This window comes from Ascaphus truei, chromosome 2, assembly GCF_040206685.1.
Source record: "Ascaphus truei isolate aAscTru1 chromosome 2, aAscTru1.hap1, whole genome shotgun sequence".
NCBI classification, from domain to species: domain Eukaryota; kingdom Metazoa; phylum Chordata; class Amphibia; order Anura; family Ascaphidae; genus Ascaphus; species Ascaphus truei.
The window spans coordinates 234,020,131-234,047,838 of NC_134484.1; the positions used below are offsets into that span (position 1 = coordinate 234,020,131).

At 40.5% G+C, this 27,708-nt stretch overlaps 1 protein-coding gene across 10 annotated transcripts in view; it reads left to right on the forward strand.

The window, feature by feature from the left end:
- Positions 1–27,708, forward strand: part of LOC142487165 (poly(rC)-binding protein 3-like) — an 895,499-nt gene that overhangs the window by 691,502 nt on the left and 176,289 nt on the right. For 9 of the 10 annotated variants that reach the window (XM_075585956.1, XM_075585957.1, XM_075585961.1 and 6 more), the window contains one exon: positions 13,956–14,029. The exons of the other annotated variant lie outside the window; for it this stretch is intronic. The gene's annotated coding sequence lies outside the window, so the exon portion shown is untranslated. The remainder of the gene's footprint in view (positions 1–13,955; positions 14,030–27,708) is intronic. 10 annotated transcript variants of the gene reach the window in all.

The window sequence follows — 27,708 nt, forward strand, 5'->3', positions numbered from 1 at the left end:
AAAGCTAACTAAGGCTGCGGTCCCAGTAATGTCTGTGACACGCGAGCCCGGCGGGGGGGGCGGCGCGTGTCACAGCGCTAACCGCGATCTGCGGTCTGTGAGGAGAGGAGAATCTTGCGATGGGAGGGGGCATGGTTGGGGATTTGCGGGGGCGTGGCCATTACGTCACGGGGCTGGTTCGCCCTCATTGGGTGAACCGCCGGTGGGGGCGTGGCCACGCCTCCGTCGCTAGGAGTAAACTTGGGAAAAACCCTGCAGCACGGCGCGGCTGCACCTTCTGCGTGATGGTGCGTAGTGGGCCCAGCCTCATTGAGGGGCGGTGCTTACACGCACAGTGCACGCCACGCCGTGCGCACAGGCTGTACTGGGACCGCAGCCTTACCTTGGCTCCGGCGGCTACTCACACGCGTCGCCATAGCAACGCGGCGTCATAGGTCATGACGCCAGAGCCGGAGCGGGGGTGATGGGGGGGGCGTGGAGGTGAGGGGACCGCCGGCAGGGGGGCACAGAAAAAAAAGTTTGCGCCCCCCTGACTGATAATGTTGTGGAGGCTGACTTTCTCTTCATAGCTTTCCCATATTCCAGACGTTGATACAGTCTCAGCATTGCAGATGACTGGAAATATGACTTATTTTCCAGATAGCGGGCTTCATAACAGAAACTTCTTGGAGTTGGGAACCACTAACGTAGGGTATTATACCTGTATGTACTTCTTGTATTTCTGGAAAAGAAAAGACAAATTCTAACGAACAAACGGGTGTGGGGGTGAAGTCACAAATCAAGTCTGTATTATTTAAACTGATAAATGGAAGAGTCCTACGGATTAGCACTGCTTGGTGTATATGGATCCAGACATCTGTTGTCCTACATATTTTTGGGATAAGAGTTCTCCCTGAATGTTATAGGAAAACATAAAATAGCCCTGAACAGTGTATGTGAATGTATGGGTATGTATGCAGTATTGTGTAAACTTTCTCAGCGTCACAAGTAATAGAATTACTAAAAAGGTCACAAATCTTTTTATGCAATCATACGTAACTTATATGTTGACAAAGCATATTGGCAGTATATAATTATGCACAGACACCTTGCATTAAGTGATTGAAGGAAAAATTACACGAGTAGGATTGCATCGTCTTTGACCTTTCCATGTCTACAAATGTCAGTAATATTTATTGTAATAGCTTCTCATTGGTCAAGTAGACAGCAATATGAACAATTCTGCAATGACATCTGACTTGAAATCCTAAGAGACAACATGCATATTGCTCCAGTTGTTATTATGACTTATTTGCGGATAGACCTTGCTTGTGTTTGAACCTGTGATCTTTTCCTCTCTGATGTATTGCAAGCAATTGACAATTCTGCAATGGCAAATCAAATTTCCCTGTGTGAATTAGTAAGAGGCGATGCATCTATAGATGTGCCCCCTTCATCTCATCCGTCTCATTTGGCAAAATAATTGGAATTTAGACAGTGTAAACATTTCTTCAGCGTGACAGAGATTTGGTTTTGCTTTCCTTCTAGTTGGATATGGCAGCTAATTGCGTGTTTCCTATCCAAATCTCCTACAAACGATGTTATTCTTTACAGGTTTAAAAAGACAGCATTTATGTAGAATGGAAAGCACTCACCAAACAATATTACTGCAATTAGCATGGGACAATAGTAAAAGAGGAAATGAATGATAAGGAACAGTACCCTATTAAAGAGTAGTACTAGTATTACATTTTTCATTCATTTAGTAAGTGAAGCGGCATTGTTGTGGGTGTAAGTGAAGACCACTTGTTTTTCTGATCATTTATTACTTAAAATGTCCATGTTACATTTTTTTTAAGCAAGACCTTCTTAATATGCTTGTGAATGTACAATATATATATTGTGGGTTCTTTTCAAATACATAAGAAATGGAGGTAGGGCATACAATGTATGCATATTCAACATAGTATGGGATGATAGGGCTAGATGTAGAAAAGACTGGTCAATACTATTGTATAATACTGTAGTATAAAACAGGGGTGCGGAAACTTTTTCGTCTGCACCCTCCTATCTAAAATCCCACCCTGCACGCCCCCCTTACCTTGTCTTCTGCGTTTCTGACATCACAACGTGATGGCAATCACGACATCATGTGACCCTGCGCCGTCAAATGGCGAGTTTGATTTGATAGTTTGATAGTTTGGTGTGTTTTCGTTTTCATTATTTCAATTTACTTGATGTAAGTGGGTGACTCTACAGCCACTGTCTGTTTTCATTACACAGACGCTGCAGCGGAGCTGTACAACTGGTGGCCCACGAAGGGTCTTGATGTGGCCTTTACACTCCCTGTTTTTGCTAATTTCATACTAATTGCCTAGTCAGCTAAGTGCAGTATTTCACACAGAAATACACTGGTAAGCTAATGTAACAGGTGTTCCACCCCACCCAATCGCATATATATATATATGAATGTAAGGGGGAACCTATATGTTACCAGGTGTGTGTAGTGCGTTATACCTGTCAGGCTCACAGGAGGTCTGAGCCTCCGCCAGTGAGAGCCTGGGGTGAATCCTCTGGGTCGTTCTTGATTTCAGCGCCTCCACCTGTGTAGGGTTCTAGGGATATATAGAAGTTTGTCTACACAGGACCCACATATACAATAATCACGTTCTCATGAATATATATATATAACCAGTTTACTGTAACGCAGAATATATATATGCAGGCAATACCACACTCTTATAGCGTACACTAATAACACTCCCCCTCTAGGGGTTATCTCCCCCCAGGTAACTCAGTCCTCTCAGTGTCTCTTACTCCACTAGGAGTATACCCGCCCACCACGTGTATCCCCACACCGTGTCCACAGCCTATCCCCTTTTTCCCGTGGTCAGCGCTGCCACTATGTGAATAGGTAATGTGAGAATGGTATAGGTTGGTGCACTTATGAAGGTACCTGCCGAGCGCTCCTGCACTCGGGCCAGCAAACAACTTCACAAAGGATCAGTCGCTGATGATTCTTTCTGATCCCGGGTCTCCTCGCACGGGGTCCGCCAGGGGCGATCCCACCCTGGAGATTGTCTCTGTCTCTGGGTGTAGGCCTGAGCCCAAGCCTCCGTTCAGGGAGCGCAGCGTCCGCTGTGTCCCTATCTATCTTTAATACTAATGGGATAGTCCCTAACTTAGGGCCAGTCCCTAAGCACCACACGCTGGGGGAGTTCAGGACCTATCTGGGGCCTAAGGGGGGTTCTGGCCTATTGCAGTGGGTCACTGACCCCTGCACTCACCTCCTTCCACTAGCTCTCCCGGTCCTGCACTGACTTGCTCCTCGCGCGCGAAATGTATCTAATTCCCTGCAAGCAGGGAGCTCCTGCAGCCCTATTGGCTCCCTGGCGTCACATGGGGTCCCCTAGGCTCATGGGATCTGTAGTCCCTGGCTACTACCTTCCCTGGTAGGCTAGGCTTCGCGCGCTTATCCTGCACATGCGCGAACTCTGCCGGGCCGCTGGGACTTACTGCGCATGCGCGATATATCTCAAGATGGCGGCGCCCTGCTCGGGAGCCGCCAGGAACTGCCGGAACGCTAAACCGCTCCCTGCACTGGCGCCCACCCTCCAGAAATGCCGGCAGGTCTATCGAGTGATCCCCGGCAGCGGAGAAAACGAGGGGGAAGGTCGCAGGGCAGCAACACGCAGAGGGGACCTGGCTACATCAAGGTAATTTAAATATGTATGGTGCACTATGTTATAGAAGTACTTTCACAATGTTGAAATCTAATAATGTTTACGTCTTTAAATGTACTGTACATAATATTACATTGCAATAAATTGGAAGAGCCCTGCCCACTATGCGCCTTAAAATGATTTTCTCTTACCCTGATATTGTATCATAAATGGCATAACATGGCAACAAATGAGTACCCCATCATTGGATAACAGAAGAAATAAAAGTAGACACAGGAATAAAAATAGGAAGGCACTCCACCTGTTCCAAGGATGAAACCCTCTATTAATTCATCAAAACATGCAAAGAATGTACTGTACAAAGTGCTGCACTGTGCTGTTTGTATTCCTATATCTGCACGCTACTGAAATCAAATCCATACTGCTGCTGGTAATGCATGAAAGTGCAGTCCTGATTACAAAAGGTGTAAGTGAAAAGCAACAATTATCGCAGTATGAATGTAGGAGGTGGGCAAAACACAGCCTTAGTTAATGGTTTGTGTAGGTTGGTATTTTCTCTTTGATCTTATGAGCTGACAGTTGGGGGTGGGTTTGGACAACTATCACCAACGGTGCCCTCTCCTCCCCTTTCAAACTGTTTAAGGTGCAGATTATTCAGGAGACCTAAACAATTTCCTTTTTTTGGAAGTGTAAAAAGATATTATCACATTGCCGTCAGGAAGAAAACATTTCCAAGAGAAATTCACAATAAAAACGTCATTTGGCACTTGTGGTGTATGCTTAATCACATCCTGTGATTAGGCACCTTTTCGATATCGCTAGTGATGCAGCTTCTGTAGCTTGGAATTAGTTAAAGTGACAGGGAGCAGCATGGTCACATTCATATCCATCCCCTAAGATCCAGAAGCAAATAGTCTCACTGACATTATATTCAGGTAATGATGTGTAAAAGGAGCAGCAACGCACTGTATTGTATTGTGTGTCTTTATTTATATAGCACCATTAATGTACATAGCACTTCACAGTACTAATACGCGACAACCATATAAATAACAAATACTACAAATAACAGATCATGGGAGTAAGCGCTTCAGACATAAAAGTAACATTTAGGAAGAGGAGTCCCTGCACCGAGCAGCTTACAATCTAATTGGTAGGTAGGAAGAACGTACAGAGACAGTGGGTGCTTACCCACAGAACGTGCTTACCATTCAAGCCTGGGCAATAAGAGCAAGCATTGAAAAGTGACATTGATTACACGTCAGAATTTGATGTCTTGATGTGTGTAGACGACATGAAACAGACATTTGTTGGTACATTCCCAGTCTTTTAAAGCCAGTTTCTCTTGGAATTTGTTGCAGTTGCACCGAACAAATTAATACCGCAGGTGTTCAGGTCTGATATAAAACTCTATTGAAATGTGTTAAAAGAGCATATACTGGATGTAACCATTGGTCGAAGAGCTCCCACAAAAATAAAGAATTAGTGCTGTGTCTGCAATGCAAGCCAATTCTGTTAAAAAAGCAATCTACATTGAGTTGCTCAAAAGAAAGGTAGTGTTTGGTACCCTTTAAAACTGTCAGTCTTGCTTTGCTGAACTCTGTGGTTGCTTCATGAAATTTTCAAACAAAAATGGCCACCACAGAAATCGATCAAAATCCAAAAGATAAATATCAGTAATTCCTTCATTTTTTTAAATTAAAATTTAGCAAAAAGAGAAAGGTTTTTGCTAAGTAAACAAGGAAGCGAAATATGAATTAGGCTCGCGGTGCATTTTTGAAGGGATTGCTGAAAGGTTTGGTTGGCTCCGATTTATATATACATACATATATATATATATATATAGTACAATAATATGTGTGTGCGTGTATACTGTGCATATATATATACACACACACAACAAAAACCAGAGCTCAGATAAAGAATGAGTGATTAAATAATAAAATTGTGATAAATGAAATAAATAAAATATAAAAGAAATCGCATATACTGCTCTAAGTGTGGATTACCCTAATCCATAATAATGTGTACAAAAGAAAAAATAGAGCGCAAAAGTGTGTAGAGGTATCAAATGCTCTATTTTTTCTGTTGTATGTATGTATATATACATATACACGCACTCGGAAATATATATACCGTATTCATCAGTTTTCCGAGGATCAGTCTCATAAAGGCCAATCAGCATTTTCTGTATTTCTGTTTGTCTCACTGACAATCCACTTGGTGGATTAATAATCCATTGTCGGATTGTTATTAATACGCACTCAGATTAAATCCGAGGGGAGAGAGTGCAGATTTTTAACAATCCGCAGTGCGGATTCATAAAAATTCACCTGGATTGTATCCAAGGCGGATTCGGATTCATCCACTCGGATTGCTCAATACCCAATCTGCTGACGGATGTTACCCCGGGGACCGGATTTTGAAGGGAAAGCCTGTAAAATTCCAGGGACCGGATTTTGACAGCTCCGTTGATGTCTAATTATGTCAACACGTACCAGATACAAGGGGGGTTATGCACTAAGCAGTGATAGTGCTTTTAAGTGAGATAAAAAGCCATTATAGCGTAATACTGCCTGCTGTGAGATTCACAAAGCAGTGATAAGTCTTTTAAGTGAGATAAATGCCTTTATAGCGTGATATTGCATGCTGTGAGATTCACAAAGCAGTGATAAGTGCATTTAAGTGAGATAAATGCCTTTATAGCGCGATACTGCGTTCTGTGAGATTCACAAAGCAGTGATAAGTGCATTTAAGTGAGATAAATGCCTTTATAGCGCGATACTGCGTTCTGTGAGATTCACAAAGCAGTGGTAAGTGCTTTTAAGTAGCCATTATAGCAGGTTACTGCACTGTTATCACTGCTTTGTGAATCTCACAACAGGCAGTATCACGCTATAAAGGCAGTTATCTCACTTAAAAGCACTTATCACTGCTTTGTGCATAGCACCCAGAAAACCCACTTATCACTGCTTTGTGCATAACCCCCACTGTGTGATAGGTTCATGTTCATTAAACAAGAAATAGGAGTTTTTGTTTCTTGGCTCATAATTATGTTAAACTGTTGTAATCTAATCTGAAACACTAAGATTACTATGAAGTTTGAGTTCAAAGTATCGTTCAAAGTTTGTGTTCAAAACCCATAATTCTTGCTCTGTCTCAAGCATTTTATAACTTGCTTATCTTCTTTGCTAGTTTACCTCACTTTGGGGTGCTGGATTCAGGTAGCTGGGCGATGATAGCAAGGGTGAAAATGATGGGCACCAGGAACTTTTGTAGTACAACTCAGGCTTTAGTCAGGTCCCCCGGCACGGAGACACCTCACACACATACTCGGCATAGTTATTTGTTACTTATGACATGGTGCTTCCCTGGGTGCCCACTCTTAACACTCAAAGGGAGGTGCATGTACTTGGCTGTGTTACTTGTATTAGACCATGCCCCCTTGTGGAGTAATGACCATTATATCCCGTATACTTTGGTCCCTCACTGGGATCCTGGTCGGTTCTGTGTAAGGAACGACTATATCCCATTACTGAATGGGAACTGCCACTTCCCTACTGATTGAGGAGAATATATAAGTAGATTCGCCAGTAGAGCTGATCCGCTGACACCCAGAATCCCTGTACATATGGCCCGCTGTGGCATGTCTGTCTCCTCCTCTCTGGTACCTGTGTGTTTCCGCTGGCCATCCTGGCCAATTGGGATACTTACAATAAGGGCATTGTCCCTATCTGTTAAATAACAAACAAGGGAGGCCTGATCTCTCCTATTACTTCATTACTATACTCCCTATCTACACTCTCCGAGGCTCCTGTCTTCTTGTCCTCCAGGAACCTAATATTCCAGAACTTTCCTCCTCTCATATATACTCCCCGGTGATGTCAGTATTCCCGTGGGGGTTATAAATATATATACTGTACTACAATGCATGTGATTATATATCTCTAAGGCTTTATTTTAATTTAATGATGATAATAATAATAATGCTCATGCAGACCTGCATTTGGGGAATGTCTGGTTCAACCATCTCATTAGTAATACTAATCAGATCAAGTATTGCTAATGGAGGTTCCCACATCTGCTTAGTTCAAGCTGTTCTGTTTAGTGTGTTCACTGCCTTTCTCTGGAAAAAAAAGAGAACACTGCTGCAACAAACACGTGGGACCTTATGAATACACGGGACAAAACTGAATCCTGTGTGCCACACAAGGATTTTTGCATCAACGTTGTCCTGTACTGTGTGTAAGCTGTGTGCTGCTTTTGCAATGATTTGTGATCGATGAGTTTGCATCACATCATTCCACTTGCATGCAAATGGCCTGGGTATTTTTTTATCCACTTGAATCCATCCCTACCCAGGTTCTATTTGACCAACTGTAAAGTATGGGTTTATTTAAGGCCAACACTGATATGTCTTGGAGAATATGTATATGTGAAGAGGACAAATATAGTTAGCTTTACAACTAATTGACCAAAGCATTCAGAATAGAAACCTAGTAACCTTTTTAGAGTAGATGGATGTATGCCAGTAAGTATAGCACAATAAACCGAGTATTTGTAGGCTAAAGTCGTAATCACAGTGGAGATTTTTATTTTTTTTAAATTGCTGTCTAATTTCTTTTTTTTTACGTCCTTAATTATCATAATGATAATTTTGCTACCATCAGATATTTTGTCTGTGGGCCAGATTTAATAAAGTCCCACGAGTATTTAAAAGCAACTTTTATTATCATTGGAATGATTGAGACAAAGAGGCAGAGAAGACAAGGCACGGAGGCTGTGAAGGGAGGAGTGAGGATGTACAAATCTTAAATATGCAAATACATATGCAAAAGTACATAGATTTTTTTTTTGCCATTTTAAGTATGCATGTGCTATTTAGTAAACTCAGAAGAGGGATTATTACTGGGCAAATTGAGATGTTAATCTCACATATTCTTTACCTTGTTTACTGTGGCGAATTGTCCTGTGGCTGAGAAGTTCACTAGAATAGTGGTTTTCTACCTATTAAGAACTACAAAGTCTTTTGAAACTGTATTACATTATGTGTTTGCAGAATTCCATGCTCCATATCCTATGTACTTCAGAATACTAATGGAGCAGCACGGATTATATGTTTTTTTTAAAAGCTTTGCTTATGTGTGTATAATCAAGAACGAAAAACAATCGACTTCATGCAAAACAAAAACCCCAAGTATTTTAAGAGGCAAAACGAAACCCAAAAAGACAACACTGGGTCAAGTGAACATCTCAAATTAACCTAAACTACCACAGTCTTGGACAGAAATCTGCAGAGCAATTAGTGAAATTGAATTGCATTTGTGTATCTCTCTTCTCTATTTTAATACTGACCCAGGCGGCATCCACTCTAATTATTTTACACAAGTAGTTATGTCAGTAGGTTTCCAGCCCTTCCTCTTTCTTCTCCAATAACAATGTCAGTAATTACCTCATCTGCAGAGGATATGAAGAATAGCCCTTGAAATGCCAGGCAGTGTGAGTTCAATTAACTCATTCATTGATGGAAAGGCCAGTAATATATGGGAGAGCATATATATGTAACCCATGGGGGTGGGAGGGAGGAGAGAAGAGTTTTAGGTCCTAACAATGGGAAATCCCACTCATTCACAGAGGGTCTGGCTGTGGTTTTGGGTAAGAGATGATAGTACTGTGTAAGGTATGTGTTTCTTGTGGGATCAGATGCTTGGTCATGCTCCCATGCTTCTCAGATACCTTTTTATGCTATTCATAAGACTCTAGCCAACAAAGTGACCCATTGATTACATGGACAATTAGTCTCCGAAGCAGGGTAAGAGATGCTATTAGATCTAGCTACAAGATGGTAGCGAGATGTATTTGTGTGTGAATAAAAAATGAGAGAAAAAGAGACGTGCGTATATCAAAAGGGTGATACTACCATTAACATGTAACTCACTTTATTTATAGATATAACAATTTGAATCATGAATTTTAACTACTGTAGATCACCCTCTCAAAAATATTTGGGCGATAACGAAGACAGTTACGTAAATCTTTTGCTAGGGGTAGACAACATTGAATTGTTGATGAGATTAGATCACACAGCTATATGATAACCTTTATCTTCTTTTGCATAAAAACAAAAGAGAGACCGTGTGACTGGATTGGCTGCATACCTAGGTCACTTTCTGTGTGTGTGCCACATTGGATGGTGCTAAAACTGGAGAAAGCATGTTTTACATTTTTATATAAGTAAGCATAGCTAAACAGAGATTAGTTACAGGAAGCCCTTGTACTTATGGTGTAATCTATCCAGTGCATTTCATTAAACAGCCTGCCCTAGATTATATTGTAATATTTTAGTATTACATTGAGAAGGGCATCTATAATACAGCTTTGATTTGGTTTCAACAATGTTAGTCCCACTTTTAGTTATTTGGTACTCAGAAGAAAAAAAACGTTCAGTACAAATTATGGATGGTTACAAGGGTGCTTCACGGGTCCTACCATGTTCCCATATACTAATCAGCATAAAAGTAGGTCAAGCAGTGACACACATTTTCTAGAGCAACATCAAACCTCCAACCCCATATCTTCTTTACTCTATTCCCCAACCATGGTTCTTTTTCATCCCGCAGCCACAAACCTTCCCACTATCTGTATTGTTCCGAGATGAAACTATTATAGAGTATTTAGATGGATTTATTTATAACTCTAATCTTGTGTTAACGACATAATGACAGCATGGCCGCAGGTCTTTTTACCCTTTCATTTAATATTGCCCATATGCACCATTTAAAAAAAGCTAGGAATGAAAACAATGAAAGCAAGAACATCACGAGCCAGTGTTCAGGGATGTAGTCACTAGTGGTTGGGCATTGCTGGTGTATAGTATGAGCAGTGGATTTAGCCAAGGGGGAGTGCATTTGGAAGTGAGTGGTTTTTGGCTCCCTATATAAAACTTTCACACGGTGCACACTGCCTCTTCACTCTTCATTCTTAGGGGCATATTCTATATCTTCCAAGGTGGCTGGCTGGGCTATTTTGGCCAAAATTCACCAGAGACTTCATTCCTAGATTGCCCGCTTCTGTGGATATAGAATAAGCCCCTTAGTCAAGATCATAAATACCATTTCCATTGAAAGGCCTCCTCCTTACAGTACCTTCCTTCTGTTGTTTTACTCACACAGGACTGATTATTTAAAGGAAACCCTAAAAAAAACATGTGTTGCAATGAATGTGGGTTACTGTACACAAATGATGCTCACCATAAAATCCCCTTGTACTCCACCAAATTATTCACTATGCATTTTACTTCTATCCCCATTGCTTGCTGGATTGGTCAACAAAGAAATAGAGAGTGCACGAGACTTGGGGTGTAGTGCAGACAACTGGAGATAGCAGGTCATATAGTATGTAACATTCATTAAAGTCCCAGAAACAAGTGTGACCTAGTTTCATATAGCAGTGTAAAAAGTGTACACTATAGTTGTGTGAGTAAAACAATGAACTGCCCTGAGCTTAATTTCGCCCAAAAGTGAATGCATCTTTATAGTTGCTTAAGTAGAAAGAGAAGCAGGACTATTTTTGTGAGTTTTTGCATGTTGTGGAACCCCTTCCACTTCCGTTCTCATCATTAGGGGACAGTTGTGACCATACCCTAATTGATTATGTGGTTGCAATTCTAGATGTGTCGCCAGTCTTTCCGGCACACAAAGGTTTAATTGGATGAGCGAGCGAAGCGAAGACATCGACTACACATTGTGGTCACTTAGGGTGTGTGTTTTTGGTGTGGTTTTATTTTGTTTGTGTGTTCTCTCTCCACAGGCCAAACACCTTTGCCGATTTTGATGACATTTTGAGGGTTACCTTTCTGCCACCTTAACTCTAGGAATCATTTTTTTTTTTTTTTCGTTTTTTTGAAGTGATAAAAAAAAATAGTACATCTCATCGACCGAATTCTTGACACAAAACATAAAATGTATTATTTTGCCACTTGTACTACATTTTAAGACAATTTGTTTGAACCATTTCAGAGAAATTAAATATTTCAAAGGAAAATAAATTGGTAACCACAGTAACAAACAACACTGTACAATAACATTCTGTAGATTTACATTGACATCTAGGTGGCAGTGATAAATATTACTGCGCCATAGGTTTTTGATTGGTTTTCCACAGTATCCATGGTATCAGTATATAACTGTTTTTACATCACGACCATCTTGAGAATAATGAGTTTTCTGTGTTGTTTTTTTATTTTTCAACTTTTATTGTGAATAAGATTGTTATTGTTACATGGAAGTGTTTTGAGGTTTGTGATATAATAAACGTATTTCGTTTCAAGTCACAAAAATGTTAGAGTTAGTATTCAGTATTTACGTTTTTTTATTTACTTCATGTCAGGGCCTAATCGTTGTGACAGACAATATCAGACTTTCTGGGCAACTTCGAAACTAGGCTTATTTATAGGCTCATATAATACCACACAATAGTGTGACAATTAGGCTGGGGCCATGGTGCCTTCTCCCGTGCGGAGTCGTGCCGCGGCTGTGGGAAAGCGGGTGTTTTCCTTGGCCATGGTGGACGGGTCGTGGGGGGCGTTCCTGGGGGGCGTTCTTAGTGACATCACGGAGCTGGTTCGCCCATTGGGCGAACCGCTCACGTGGCCTGTCTGTCGTGCTGAGAAATCCGTTTAACTGATTTCTCACGCAACGCGAGCCCCTTCCTGCTTCCGCGGGGACGCGCCCTCACGCCGCATGGACGGGAACACTGCCTTAAGGCAGTCTGTTCGCTCAGCGTGCGAACGCCTCCGCATGGTCTGCACTACCATGACCCCAGCCTCAAATTGGCCAGACATTACCATTTTTAACTGGAGTTTGAGAATACTCAGACAATTTGAAGACAAAATCCACAAATTGATGGCGTTTCAATTTTGGGTTTGCCCGTGTTTCATTCTGTGTTATGAATCTTTGTCCTATTAGGTTTAATCGATCATCCCACAACACTGTATAAAATATAGCAATCTGCCGCCTGAGTGTAAATATTGTACTTTACTTTGCAAAGCGTTCTTGCAACTGTTTCCAATAAAGCACCACAGAAGAGGACTAATTCCAGTGGGTTAAATCTTGGTGATTGTTACCTATTAAAAAAAACAATACCTTAGTGTCAAAAGAAATAGACAAGTATAAGAGTTTTAAATCATCTTGCACATTTTGAAAGGAAAACAGTTTATTGCCGTCCCTCATCAGAGTCTGTGAAGACGGAGGAATATTATTGATTATCATGTTTTCCTTCACTCCAGTAATAATGTAGAATGTTGGGGGACTCGCTGGGAAAAGGAAAGAACGCATAACATGCCAGACAAACAAAAGATACAAGTCAAAAGGCATAATATTTACAAACATTTCAATGGCAACTTTCAAATGTAATATACAGTAACTAAAAATATCACTTGTGAGCACGTTCCCATGCTTGTACCTATCTTTATACAGGCGTTAATCACCAATATGGAATTCATTTACCATGCCCCTGCCATTAGTTCACTGCTTTGGTCTATGACTGTAAGATGACTATGTATCATGGCAATTTTGGAGCAAAAAATAGTCGGTGTTGACGCGTTTGCGTCAAATATAAGAAACAGTTTCCCGCAGATATAGCGCCCCACATAGAAAGCACATTACCATTATCAATCAGTACCATAAGATTTATTGGCTCTCCATCTGTTTATGATGAATCTCTCATTTAAAATGTTTGATTTTTTCAGTCCGTTAACACAATTGCGTTGTGCATAACGGGCGCCACATCTGTATATCAAATTGGTGGAAGCCAGAAAGATTTCTTGGTCGCAGTTTGAAGGAAGAAAAATGAGGCGTAGAGGGGCGTAATTTAAACATCACATTATAATTTATGTTACGTACGGTAACACCTCCCTAGCTCTGCTTCTTGATGCTTCCCCTAGTACAAAAAGGTGCTGCATAAGGGGCACAAAAGTGAAGCAAAGCTCTTGATACATTGATGCATAGAGATGCACGTTTTGCATTCATTTTGTGCTATTATTGACTTGATAAGTACACCCTAAAATCTGTCATGCAGCAGACAATTGTGTTACTAATTCACTCCAGCTGATGTCCTGTGTTTTTGGTAGCAGATGTATTGGCTCCATGAAGTATTACATTACTGCTCAAATATAATTATGACTGTAATATGACCATCCTCACTACTAGGATAACATCATCATGTCTTAATATCTAAAACAAACATAATGTCTGCCAGAGTCAACTCATGCATTATCTCTTCTTGCATTTGTAGGGGGAAACACTTTTAGGATTTGCCTGGCCCTGTCTCTTTGAGAGCTGAAGGAAACGATTACAGCACCTGGACGGGTACGTATTGTACTCTGACAACCTAAATATCTCCCTTTCCAGAGAACATGAAAATGACAATGAGCTCCTTGCCGTTCCCATGCTTGTTAATTGTGTTACGTGAACATGAACAAATTCATCTCATGATGCTCTTTCTAATCAGTGTACTCCTTGGAGGATATGCAGCAAGCATCTTATGCAAATGAGAACAGCTTCTTACCGCAGGCTGTAAACCATGTTGTATTTTAAAACAGATGGGCAGCTATTGAAACCATTCACAGTATTTCCACGTGTCGTGATATTTTATGTGATGACATCATTTGAGCCACTTCTTGGTTTCCTGATGTCGTTGATGAAATTCACTCTGCTTCCCTTCAGCAATTAGTAACCAAGATCACTACACTGTGTGTAAAGCATGATGAAAGTCATCAGTGACATCATAAAGTCCAGACTCTTAATCAAGATATATTGGCTAATGAAACATTGCTGTTAGAATATTGCTTCTGACCGCTACAAGTCATTTACTTTATACAAAAAATATGCTGTTGGTTTGCAAAATAGATTGCCTTTGCCATTGTGTATTGCACTGTCGATTGTAAAATATTCTTGTAGACTAGATTTTACTTTATCTTGCAACCTGGGTTCAAATGAATTTTTAGCTGTTCTAAATATAAAAGCAATTTTGTATTGAATTTCTTTGCTGTTTGGCATGTTTGCTTATGTCTCTTTATAGCCAGAAAGATATACTGTAAACCTGTTATTTTTTTTAGTTGTGAATATAACTTTTCATGTTGCCCATGTGATGTAATTACATTTATCATTGATTTATTGTGCGAGCATATCCTCATCAACATATAAATTAAAATTGTTCAATTTAGTTGACTTTTCCTACCTTAAACACATTCACAACTTGTACTGGAACTGTTCATCAAGTATGTGGATGTGGGTCTCTGTTTTCGCACAACAAATGAGTTTTACTACACCACTGAATGTTTTGTTCTGTTTATCTCTCCTGAGATGCAGTAACTGAATAGCCGAAAAACATCTTTACCCCCATTGAAAATGACATTGAGCAATGTAGGATGCTCCACCTGCTTAGAGAATACAAACCATAATCCTTTGCAATGTGCTGCGGCCGCCTCTGGCAACATGTAGGTGAAATTCCTTGATGCCATTAGGATTTTGTAGAGCGCCGTCTCTTTGTATTTTTTGCAAACTTTTCAAACTTCAAACGTTTTCACAATGCATGTGGGTTTTGCCATTTGCCAACTCAAAAAATTGCCCAGTTCGTTAAAACAAAAAGCAAAAAAAAAAAAAAAAAAACACGAAAAGAACTATTTCGACTTGTATTTCACTTTCGCTTTCAAAATTAATTTGGGAGTTTGTCTCATGCTTCCAAACGAACTTCGAAGATCGAGAAGTTTGGCATTGGGACCTGTAAGCCTGCCCATCTTTAGTTTCAAGTATTTTGTTTTACGTAATAAACAGGATTACTGTATGTCAATATTTTATGAATACAGCATATTTAAACCCTAAAGGCAAATTTGACAATAACAGGAACATTCTCACAATCGTTCCATTTATCATTTAATTTGTCACTGCGTGCACACTCTTTCTGCATTGAAAGAGAAGTTTGCTTGAATTTACTTGATTGAAATTGGACATGACATGGTATTTGTGTTGGTATATAAAATGAAAGTTCAATATCTGGATCCCGTGTTGGAAAACTAGAATAGTTGTCTATAATTGGAGATGTGTGAATCATTTGCAGGCAATCTCAAATAAGGCAATTTCTAGTGTTTTGCAAATGGAATTTAAATTCCAAATTATTCGAAAAAATGCTTACATGGATCGTCACTAGATATTGACAAATCTGAGCATTTCGATTTGTTAGTGGATGCACTATTTAAAAAAAGGGTCAATTTGTCTGTGTAGAAAAATCACAAATAAAGATAAGTAAAGTAAAGATTTTTTTACAGACCATAACTACTGTCACAGATGCTATTGCCTGTGATTTTTTGGATTAAAAGAAAAACACGTTAAATACTACGTACATTTAGAAAATAACGTGCACATTACTATTTGTTTGAACGGACCTGCGTTCGATTTTGCGTCAAATTTTGCACCTGCACTGGCAGTATGCCAACGGGAGAAATAACTTCTGCTGCATCTGCAGCAAATGGTATGACCAAGACAGAAACTCTAAAAGAGAGCACAGCGAAGAAAGAATGAAAATAATAGGAATGTAACAAATAAAGTCACCAACGGAGTGAAACCATGCACATAGAGAAAATACTGTTTGGCTACTTGAAACCTGGTACCTAATAACCTCACGGCCTTCAACATTCTAGTTAGACCTTAGGTTTAGCAGGTGCCAGAACTGGGAAGGAGTAGAAGTATGAAGAATAAGAATAAGACTAACAAATCAGTATGATCTTTTATGTTGAATGGAGCACTGATGAGCTACTGTTTCCCCTCCCCCCCCCCCCCCTTTAGATAGCGATGATCTCCGGTAACTAGTCTGCATGTGAAGTGTTGGTGGTCTTTAAATTGAGTTCTTGCAGCTCCTCTGAGTTCCAGATATCATTTGGGAGGAGAAGCAATGTAAGCGAAACACTTTAGGGGTTGTTCACTAATATTATTATTGTTTATTTGTAAAGCGCCAGCATATTCCGCAACGCAGAAACGAAAGTTTCCCGATGCGGTTGCAATAAAGAATTGCACTAGATCAAAGGAGAATACATCATTATTTGCAATGGGATTTGTTTGCTCTGATAAATACGTGGCTGGTTTTGACCCAGTTGTGTCAGGAGACTTTAAGGAATGAACCCCATTAACTCTACAAAAACTACTATTTTATTTGAAGGGAGGATCAAATGGCATTGGAAAAAGTATTGCTTTTGCCATGCAACAAAAAGTATTGAGCCGTGTGTATTTTGCGAATAGAATAGAATAGAAATTTTAGAATAGAAATAACTAATAGACTTTTGTGCATAATGATTTCACAGAACACATTACCAAAACATCAAAATAATCTAAATCATACAATTGTTGCTTATTTTATTGTTTATTGTTTACAGTAAATCTCATACACTTCGTATGTTTTTAGATTTCCTTGAGAGCCCATACTCTTTAAGTGATCTGCCATTTCAAAGATGACCCCCTGCTGCCGACACTGGTTGCTGTTGTAATGACAATCATAATAGGTTTAGGTGACTGGTTTACATTTTATAGGTTTAAAAATTGAAATACCTGTAGTTCAAAATCCAAAAAGATGTGTAGCATTAGCAAGTCTTTTCATTTAACAAAATACGCCGATTCCCAACAAGCTCTGAGAAACCCCGACCATTACCACATTATATATATAAATATATATATATATATATATATATATATATGCATATAAGTTTCAAAAGGAGTGCCAGTGGGCGTGGCTAAATGTATACAACAAAAAACAAAAATGCCAAAAGCTACTTCCATTGTGACAAAAATGCACAGTGCAATACCTATATATCTCTTGTAAAAGGGGTTATTTAGCCCTTTGGCCAAAGTGTCTTAAGCCTGCTGCCACAAGTCATTTCATTTAGCATGTTTTGCTATTTTTTTGTAGGTGTAAGCTGTTGCCTTGCTATCCTATCATCTTTGAACTCTGATTCCCTAAGCCATTTCTTTCAGTAAACTAATAAGTAAATGTGGAGTAAATGCTGAGCATCCTGTGATTTCTATAGCATGTTTTAGCCCACTTCCCCAGCAGTGCAAGATCTTTGCAACACTTTCCTGTTTGTGATCATTTGTTGTCAATATTCCCAGCAGTTTGAGCTGCAAACTGTAACAATAGATAATGGTACCTTAGGGCTAGCTCACACTGGCTGCTACACGACGTGTGTGTGCTTACGTGCGCGCGCACCTTTTGGCACTCTTTGATGCTAGTGGGCGAGAGTTGTCACACTAGAAACTGCTTGTGGCGGCAAAGTACAGCGTTGACACTGCGACATTTTGCCGCCACAACCCAAATTGACATTTCTGGCTGCTGTCGTGTCACATGAGCTGGTTCAGCCAATAAAGGCGAACAAGCTCCTTGATGCGTTCGTCACGCCCCCCGCCACGCCCCCAATCACCGCGACCCAACTCCTGCAGCTAGCTCACAAATCGCTGGGCTGCCGGAGCGCGTGGCGGAGGCGCGCACGGAAGTGCGCGGCCGTAGCAGGCAGTGTGAGCTCGGCCTTAGTAATATCAGGAGAGATTGTAGCTGCTGAGTTACACTGGCTGAGGGATTGATCGATACTGAAAGGCAGCCATTTTATTGAACCCTGGGAAACAGGATCTTTGGCGATCGATCAAGGGAGAACAAATCGATCGGCAGCTTAGGTAATTAGCTTTCAATAAAGGTAATCAAAGGCTGCGTATTAAAACAAAAAAAGATTATTTCTTTTTACGTTGCTGCTTGGATTGCCTCTTTAAAGCACTGGGTGAAAATAAATAATTATTTGTCTATTTCTTTTTTAGATCCCAGTATAAATAGGACTTGCTAAAGAAAAAAACAAGCAAGGCTAGTTAACACATTTTCCTTCACTGCTAGCACTCAATTATTTGGAAGGATTTTTATAGCTCAAATATTTGGTGCACTTTGGTGGCTTATATTTCAGCTGGCTCTAAAGAATCAGCAGTAGCTGGAGGAGTCATACAGAGAATGACAATAACACAGTGACATTGATACATCTCTTAATTCCTAGTTAAACATCCTGGTGCCATACTTGAATTGAACAGCATGCTCTGCAATCACTGTGCAGAAAGTGCTGTACAAAACCCCTAGTCCTCCTCCAATGTCATGCAAAATGAAGTGGAGTGAGCAGTCAATACATGGGTTTATTCAGCTTCTCAGAGGATCTTTTTATCCTAAATGAAAACCTGTTTGATTCATTCCAGGGAAGGTTCAGGACAGGCTCTAATTATGTAATTGAAAAGGTTATTGAGATAATGTGTGAAATAAAATATTCTCGTGGCTGAAGGCAATTCCGTTCTCCTCCTTCCTGTCACATTCCTATTACAAAATCAGCTTTTACGGGAAAATATCTCAAGTTGAAGAAAATTATAGGGGATACACTTTTTGATACAGATTAAAAAGCCCTAGAAATAAATGCTCCTGCTCTAAAAACTGCGTTTTTGTTCAGTGGATGCGGCTATATGCCCTCCCCTCACACTGAGAATTAAAATGCTGCTCTCTATGATGGTGTAGAGTAACTCTATACACTTTGCTAAATGCAGAGTTTCTTCTGCTGAATAAAAAAATATAATTTTCACTTGATACAATGACACATTTTTGGAAGGTCTCGCATGTATATTTTTAATGGTTCTAGCCCCATTCCCTCCTGAAGCCATCACAAAGAGGTATAGTGCCTTCAGCATTGCTTTGCACAGATTAACAGTGGAATTGCATAACTGCTATTCTTATGGGTTGCCAATAATGGTATATTGGTTTCAGTTCCCTACAGCGAAGCATGTTTAGATGGCTGAAAGTGTCAAGTCATACAAATACTGCTTTGTATGTGGAGGAAAATCTGTACACGGTCTGTTACTTTTAAGGTGTATTGACATTTTGTTAAGTACGCTATCAACAATTATAATTAAAGTATTTGCCATCCAACTGCTAGGTGGCTTCCAATGGACTGAATTGTAAAACCCTGAAAGCACTTAGTTAGAATACCAACATATCTTATGAGTGCAAAAATATATATCAATGGCGCTCTGCACTAACAAATTGTAACATATAATAATAGTAATATAAATATACAACCAGTGGCGTGGATGTTTCTCCTGGAATGGATACTCCACATGTGATGAACGAACATGTAAGGAAAAAATCATAACATAGTGTAATACTGTTAGGCATACATACAAACATATAACATAAGACGGACGCTGGGAACAACAGATGACCAATTACAAACACATTTAATAAAGCATTAAAAATACATAAAATACATAAAAATGAAAACTGTAGGACACTCCAACTCAGGTGGGGGTACCTGCTTACCGAATGTAAGAAGGTATCAAGCAGTGGATATATAAGAGTATCCCCTCTATGGATGGCTGCTGCTGCACCGCACTGCTGGGCTCACCCGTATTTCTCCACCGTAGATGTGACTGGCTCACTCTGTTAGTGTCATCCGCCTCTGTGCGCCGTGGACACGCAACAATCTCGTGTCTGCCAGGGAATGGTAGTTCCTTCCTGCTCGGCTACTGGAAGCGCGCCAAACGGAGCTGATGTGTATGCGGATGGATATCCGCCCGATTTCGGCAGTCAGCGGGCATCGGTTTAGCCAGTTCCAAGGGGGACAGGATTCACCACCGAGTCTGGAGGACCTCTCAGGAACACCCTACGCGTTTCGAAAGGCTTGCTTTCTTCCTCAGGGGTAAACGTGATATGAAAAAATAGTCCCTGTGTGTCCCGATCTATATAGTCCCGTATTAAAGGTGCAGTACATCAGATTGACCTTGCTCATGCGCAGATGTGTACTTAGGGACTCCCAGCGTCTCAGACAAAAACATATACAAGAAAAACAAACATAAAATATAAGATAACAAATAATGCTGATCGATTTTACATTACTCATATAAAATAAATAATAAATCTGTCCACTCAGATTTAATAGTCGATTGCAAACAAATACAAACAAACAAGTTACAAAAGGGTATTATACATGTAATACATGCACAGCATGTAGATTCAGCTCCAAACAAACCACTTTCACATCCACTAACACTTCTAAACAATATATCATACAACAACACATTACATGTAGAAGCACAAATATTATTTATCTCCTTGAATGTCCTTGCGGTCTGCAGTATGTGGGTATGACCACTAGACCGATTAAACGTCGGCTCTATGAACATATTTACAACATAAAAAGAGGCCTAGATACACATAGCGTTTCGAGCCATTTCCTCCAAGTGCATGACAAAGACCCTAAGGGTTTAAAATGTGTAGCGATAGAGGCTGTCACGACAAATTGGCGCGGGGGAAACAAGGGAGGGGCACTAGGTAAAAGAGAATCCTTTTGGATTTACGAACTGAAAACACTCACCCCTTTCGGGCTCAATATTGAATTTGACCTGAAACCTTTCCTTCTGGACAGATAAAGCATCCATCTAAAAACAGATTATTCACTTTCCATTATACAGGGCTTTGGCACAGTACTTGGCCTAGTTTAATAATCATCACATGATATCTTCACTACGTTATATATATATATATTTTTTGACTAGCACGTATCAGTCATGTTTATAAATTAGTTATATGATTGGTCTCATTATGAAATCAATATTGTATTAGCCGGATATATCATCACAGTACACTATTATATGCACTACAATTAAATTATGCACTTGGTCACTTTAACATAATGGTTTCTTATATCATACTTTAACATTTGACACACTTTATTATGATCTTATTACTAAATACATATACACACGTTATATTCACTTCTATATTCACACAGCATCATCACAATCCAATACCTACTATATGGATACACACTTTTTCATTCACATAGCACTATCATACTATTCACTCAATATATGGGAACATAGTTCTCTTCATTATTTACATCATCTACTATTGAGGTTATTTCGAAATCTGCTCAGCATACTTCTTTTATAGGGTTCAAGAAGTATCATCAATAAGGATTCTGACATTAGGCTACATATATTTTTTATGATTAATTGTCAATATCTAAAATTTTGGACAGTATAAATTTATTATTAATTTTATATGTAACATTTGTGATATTTTATATAAATTTATTATTTATTATTTATTTTATATGAGTAATGTAAAATCGATCAGCATTATTTGTTATCTTATATTTTATGTTTGTTTTTCTTGTATATGTTTTTGTCTGAGACGCTGGGAGTCCCTAAGTACACATCTGCGCATGAGCAAGGTCAATCTGATGTACTGCACCTTTAATACGGGACTATATAGATCGGGACACACAGGGACTATTTTTTCATATCACGTTTACCCCTGAGGAAGAAAGCAAGCCTTTCGAAACGCGTAGGGTGTTCCTGAGAGGTCCTCCAGACTCGGTGGTGAATCCTGTCCCCCTTGGAACTGGCTAAACCGATGCCCGCTGACTGCCGAAATCGGGCGGATATCCATCCGCATACACATCAGCTCCGTTTGGCGCGCTTCCAGTAGCCGAGCAGGAAGGAACTACCATTCCCTGGCAGACACGAGATTCTTGCGTGTCCACGGCGTACAGAGGCGGATGACACTAACAGAGTGAGCCAGTCACATCTACGGTGGAGAAATACGGGTGAGCCCAGCAGTGCGGTGCAGCAGCAGCCATCCATAGAGGGGATACTCTTATATATCCACTGCTTGATACCTTCTTACATTCGGTAAGCAGGTACCCCAACCTGAGTTGGAGTGTCCTACAGTTTTCATTTTTATGTATTTTATGTATTTTTAATGCTTTATTAAATGTGTTTGTAATTGGTCATCTGTTGTTCCCAGCGTCCGTCTTATGTTATATGTTTGTATGTATGCCTAACAGTATTACACTATGTTATGATTTTTTCCTTACATGTTCGTTCATCACATGTGGAGTATCCATTCCAGGAGAAACATCCACGCCACTGGTTGTATATTTATATTACTATTATTATATGTTACAATTTGTTAGTGCAGATCGCCATTGATATATATTTTTGCACTGATCTACACCTGACTGGGGTTCAGGGATATATCACAGGCTGCCTGCACAATAGGATATAGCGCTACCTTTCTGTTTTTTACAACATATCTTATGAACTACTTTGGATCACACATAACATATTAGCATATGGAGTTTCATCTTTCTCCTAAGCAACTCTACACATCTCCTTGCAACTCATATCATCTTTATTGCTATGCAGGTTCTATCAATCATGAAGCAAGACACTTGATTAGATTGGCTTAATAGTATGAGAGGAAACAGAAGAGAATGTTCTCAGTGCCATTAATTTATCTGGTGCAGTGGTTCTCAACCTTTATTGAGCCGGGGCGCTGCTGAAAGATTTTTACATTATGGGCCACTCCTGTTATTCAGACGTCACAGTTATCCCATCCTCGCTTACACATAACACACTCACTCCTATTCACACACATCCCGCCCTCTTCTTACACCCTCTACGTTCACCCTCACCCAATATACTAAGCACACTGCACATTTACTCCTTCTTCTTTCAAAGCACACTCACCCGCTTTCTTAATCATAAACACCATATTCATGCCCTCTTCTCTTACTCACACCACACACTTCCCTCCACCCCACACAAAGCACAAACCTTCATCTCCCTCCCCACACAAAGCCCTCACTCTATCCTTATTCCCTCACACCTAAAACATGCGAGCTGCTCAGTGGGTGCATTGTGCACTGTTAGGTGATGTAGAGGCTTCCCTCTCTTTCTCTCTCTCTCTTTCTGTGCCCTGCTGAGAGAAGAGAGAGGCGGATCAGAACCTCTACATCTCCAGGCATAGTGGGACGTGCCAGCTGAGCAGCTATCAGAGTTTTTCCCCCAGGGCAGTGGCACCCTTGGCAGAGGCACCCTCCAAGACTCCCTGGTTGACAAACAATGATCTAATATATAGCCTCAGGGAACAAAAGTAGCATTCAGTGGAAGTGAGGATCCACTGTAGAAGCAATTCGACTATCATCAAAAGTAACAAAAAGGAGGTGATTTAAACACAATAAATAATCCCATCATGTATTTAATATATAAATATAATAATAGTAATGTACAAGACAAGAGTTTACTCAAACAGAATATACAAAATCAAATAAGACAGTTAAATGCTTAGTCCTCCAAGGAGTGGCGTAACTACCGCCGGAACTTCACGAGCACATCCCCGGGGGCACCAGCTTGGGGCGGGGGGGAGGCGAAGGGAGTCAGGACCCTCCCTCTAGACTCAAGATGATCCCCCCCCCCAAGCAGTTACAGAGGCTCCGCGCTTTTTCCCACATCAATTAAACTGATTGCCGGGGGAGAGAGCGGGGCCTCCGTAACTGAGCAGCCCTGCTCCATAGACTTTGCGGCCCTTACACTTAAATTACACCATTGCCTCCAAGGCTACCAACAGGGCAGGTTTCAGGCCCATGCATACCTAAATACATGGTCTTATTAATCATTAAGGCTGGGCTAATTGACTATGTGTATGTTAATATGGCATGTCAGAAGCCCCGAAATAAAATGTATGAAAGAATATGGAAACATAGCACCAATATTTCAGTCGTCAGCTGGAGCCTGGTGATAGATTTTAAAATCTTGGACAGTAATGGTATTATTTTGTTATAAAGCATCAATAACTATTACTTTTCATCTTATGTGCACTAGGGGGGACATCCCAAGATGAATAAAAAGAGGGGATATTGTTGAGACACCTGGTATTCAATGTGTATATCCTATTAAGTGATAGTTGTGGCACTCCAGTACTCACAAGTCCATTTAAGGGTACGTAGTCCTGGTATTCAAAACCTGTCATCCCAAAGCTCGATGCTTTCTATATATGTGAAGAAACCAAAAGAGAATGAAGAACAGAAGAACCAAGTATCTCTGTATTTATTGTAACACCGTCAGAACAGATGCATCCATGTAACGCTTCAGGGCACTAAGCACTTTCTTCAGACATGTGCACCCATTACCTACCTACTGTAGATAATGGGTGCCTATGTCTGAAGAAAGGGCTTAGAAGACTGTAATTGTAAATACTGCACCAAGTTTATTAAAGGTAAAGTCCATTAATGCCCAATTAACCATGCTTTAGCTGCAATGTACATTAATAAAAGTGAATGCATGTGTTATTGTGTCTGAACCAGTTTCTCACCACATTGAATAGAGCCACACAGGCAGCAGGTGTAGTCAATAGAGATGGGCAAATTTTTCACAGAAATGTGAATCGACAAGTTCCTTTTACCTGCAGATCAGTCTCAAAAAGGCAGATGCATAGTTTTTTTCTCACTTATTTTTTTTCAAATCCAAATTCTTTGCTGGTTTCCTAATTTCTGAAATATGGGGAAAGAGGGGGAGAGAGATGCGCTCTGCTTTACGCCGTCCCGCTCATACAGCGTTTCCAAATGTATACCCATATTCATTAAATTCGGCGCTTGTTCCGGTTTTCCGGCGATTTTCGGCATGACGCGCTCAGCAGCTGAGTAGCCGGCTGTCACTAAGCAACAGATTTAGCGCATGCGCAACTCCTTGTCAGATGATATTTGTTAGCGAAACAGTTGGATTACAGCTCTGCATCTCTGTTTTCAAAGGTACAATACAGTACAGTAGGGCCCAGCTTTACGGCGATTTCCGCTTTACGGCGGCGGCCTGGAACGGAACCCGCCGTATGAGCGGTGCCCTACTGTAATCCATAGTGTATGTATGTATGTATGTGTATATGTATGTATGATGTATGTGTGTATGTATGTATCTATGTGTTTATATATGTTTGTGTATGTATGTGTGTGTGTGTGTGTGTGTGTGTATGTGTATGTATATATGTATATATGTATGTGTATGTATGTATGTGTGTATGTATATGTATGTATGCATGTGTGTATATGTGTGTGTGCGCGCGCGTGTGTGTGTGTGTGTATGTCTATGGGGATTATGCACAAAGCAGCGATAAGTGTTTTTAAGTGTGATAAATGCCTTTATTTCTCAATATTGCGTGCAGCGCGATTCACAAAACAGTGATAACACTGCAGTATCGCGCTTAAAAGGCTTTTCATCATCAAAACACAGTCATTGCTAAAAAAAAATGCGCCATAAATTGCGCCGAAAAGCATTTATCTCACTTAAAAACACTTATCACTGCTTTGTGCATAACCCCCTATGTCTGTATATTTATATGTGTGTATATGCTTGCCCACATCCCGTTTCAGTATATTTTAGTCCCAGAATATGGCAGGTCACATTGTTTTTCTCTACATTGGGTTTATTTACAGGGTTAAATTATACACCAACAGGCCCACCGTCTCTTTAAGTCAAAACCAGAAAAATCACACCTATTCCCTTTAGGGAAAACTAACTAAACATACTCCAGCCCTTTCTAACGGCGATGGCCAACTAAACTGGTTCCCAGCTTAAAACATGCCCTATCATATGCATCCCATATGAACAGTCTTAGGTACATCAATATATCACTAAGCTCTTGGTCTGTTACTGTTAGGGCTCCAGGTAATTCCCTCTGGACCCTGCGAGAGTTCAGAGAATCCCTCTTCTGTAGTTCCAAGGTTATGGATAGGACATCCCTGCTTCAGCGTGGTCTCGAGTCCTTCCTTCCTCTTCCTGGGATTAAGACCCAGTCAGTCCCAGCCGACTCCGCGACCACCGCCCAGTGGGTCTTGGGGACTGTGCCAGCTTCCTTAGCTGGGGAGAACTTTCTCTCCCCCCCTTTCTCTGGGGAAAAGCAGTCTCTCTCAGAATGGCGAATGTAAATGCGTGGTGCTAAAGACCGATAACAGAAAATATAATTAAATGAATAAAGAATACTTGTAGAAGGATCCCCAGGATAAATACTTGATTGAAGACAACAGGTATTGGGTGTAGACTCCTGGATAGTGAACTCACCACATAGTGAGAAATTGACACACATTAACGCCAGGAGTCATAAGCATATAACTCACCCTAGATAATACCAAAATCTCATTAAAGATCATAGCCAGGAAAACATGTAGCAAGCAAGTGACTCACTTTTGAAGCTGCAACGTCCATGCAATCCAGCAGTGGGGGTCCTTAGGTGTGCCTCCGTCCAGTAGGTATGAAAAGAGAAAAAGGAAGAATGGTGGAGCACAACAACAAATGTCCATAGAAAAATAAACAAACAGGACAGTGCGTTTCCCATAAAAAATAATTATTTAATGGTCATGAGGACAAGAAAAGGGCAAAAAAGCCCCACCAACGTTTCACGCTTCTCAGAGCGCTTTGTCTGACAAAGTGTGTGTGTGTGTGCGTGCGTGCGTGCGTGTGTGTGTGTGTGCGTGCGTGCGTGCGTGTGTGTGTGTGTGTGTGGGTGCGTGCGTGCGTGCGTGCGTGTGCGTGCGTGCGTGCGTGTGTGTGTGCGTGCGTGCGTGATAAACTTATTACATTTATCAACAAGCCCTGGAGTGCTTGCTATTACCTTTTTTATGCCTAATTCCCTAGCAGCTAATGCACTGAGCCAGTTCACAGGTTGTTAGTGGCGTACCACTATAATCAATTATATATATATATATATATATATATATATAGATTATTCCCTCAAACCTTTCTCTCTGTCTCTCGATACCCACGTCTGATTTAAACTGATTTTTCAAAATTTGCACGTGGATTTAAGATAAAATTCAATGGCCAGATCCGTCCGAATGTTTTAGTGTCCAATTCGCCTTCGAATTTCTGTGTACGGACCAAATGTTGTTAAAAACACAGCGGAAAATCCGCAGGTCGAGTTTTGACAGCTTCACCCATCTCTAGTAGTCAAACAGCTTACTCTGTACTTATTGTAAGATCGTCAGAGCAGGTAATGGGCCCATACGTCTGAAGGAAGGGCTTAGTGCCCTGAAACATTACATGGATGTATCCGCTCTGATGATGTTACAATAAGCTGTTTCACTACATTTGCTGCCTGTGGGCTTCTAGTCAATGTGCTGAGAAGCTGGTTCAGACATAGTAACCCATGC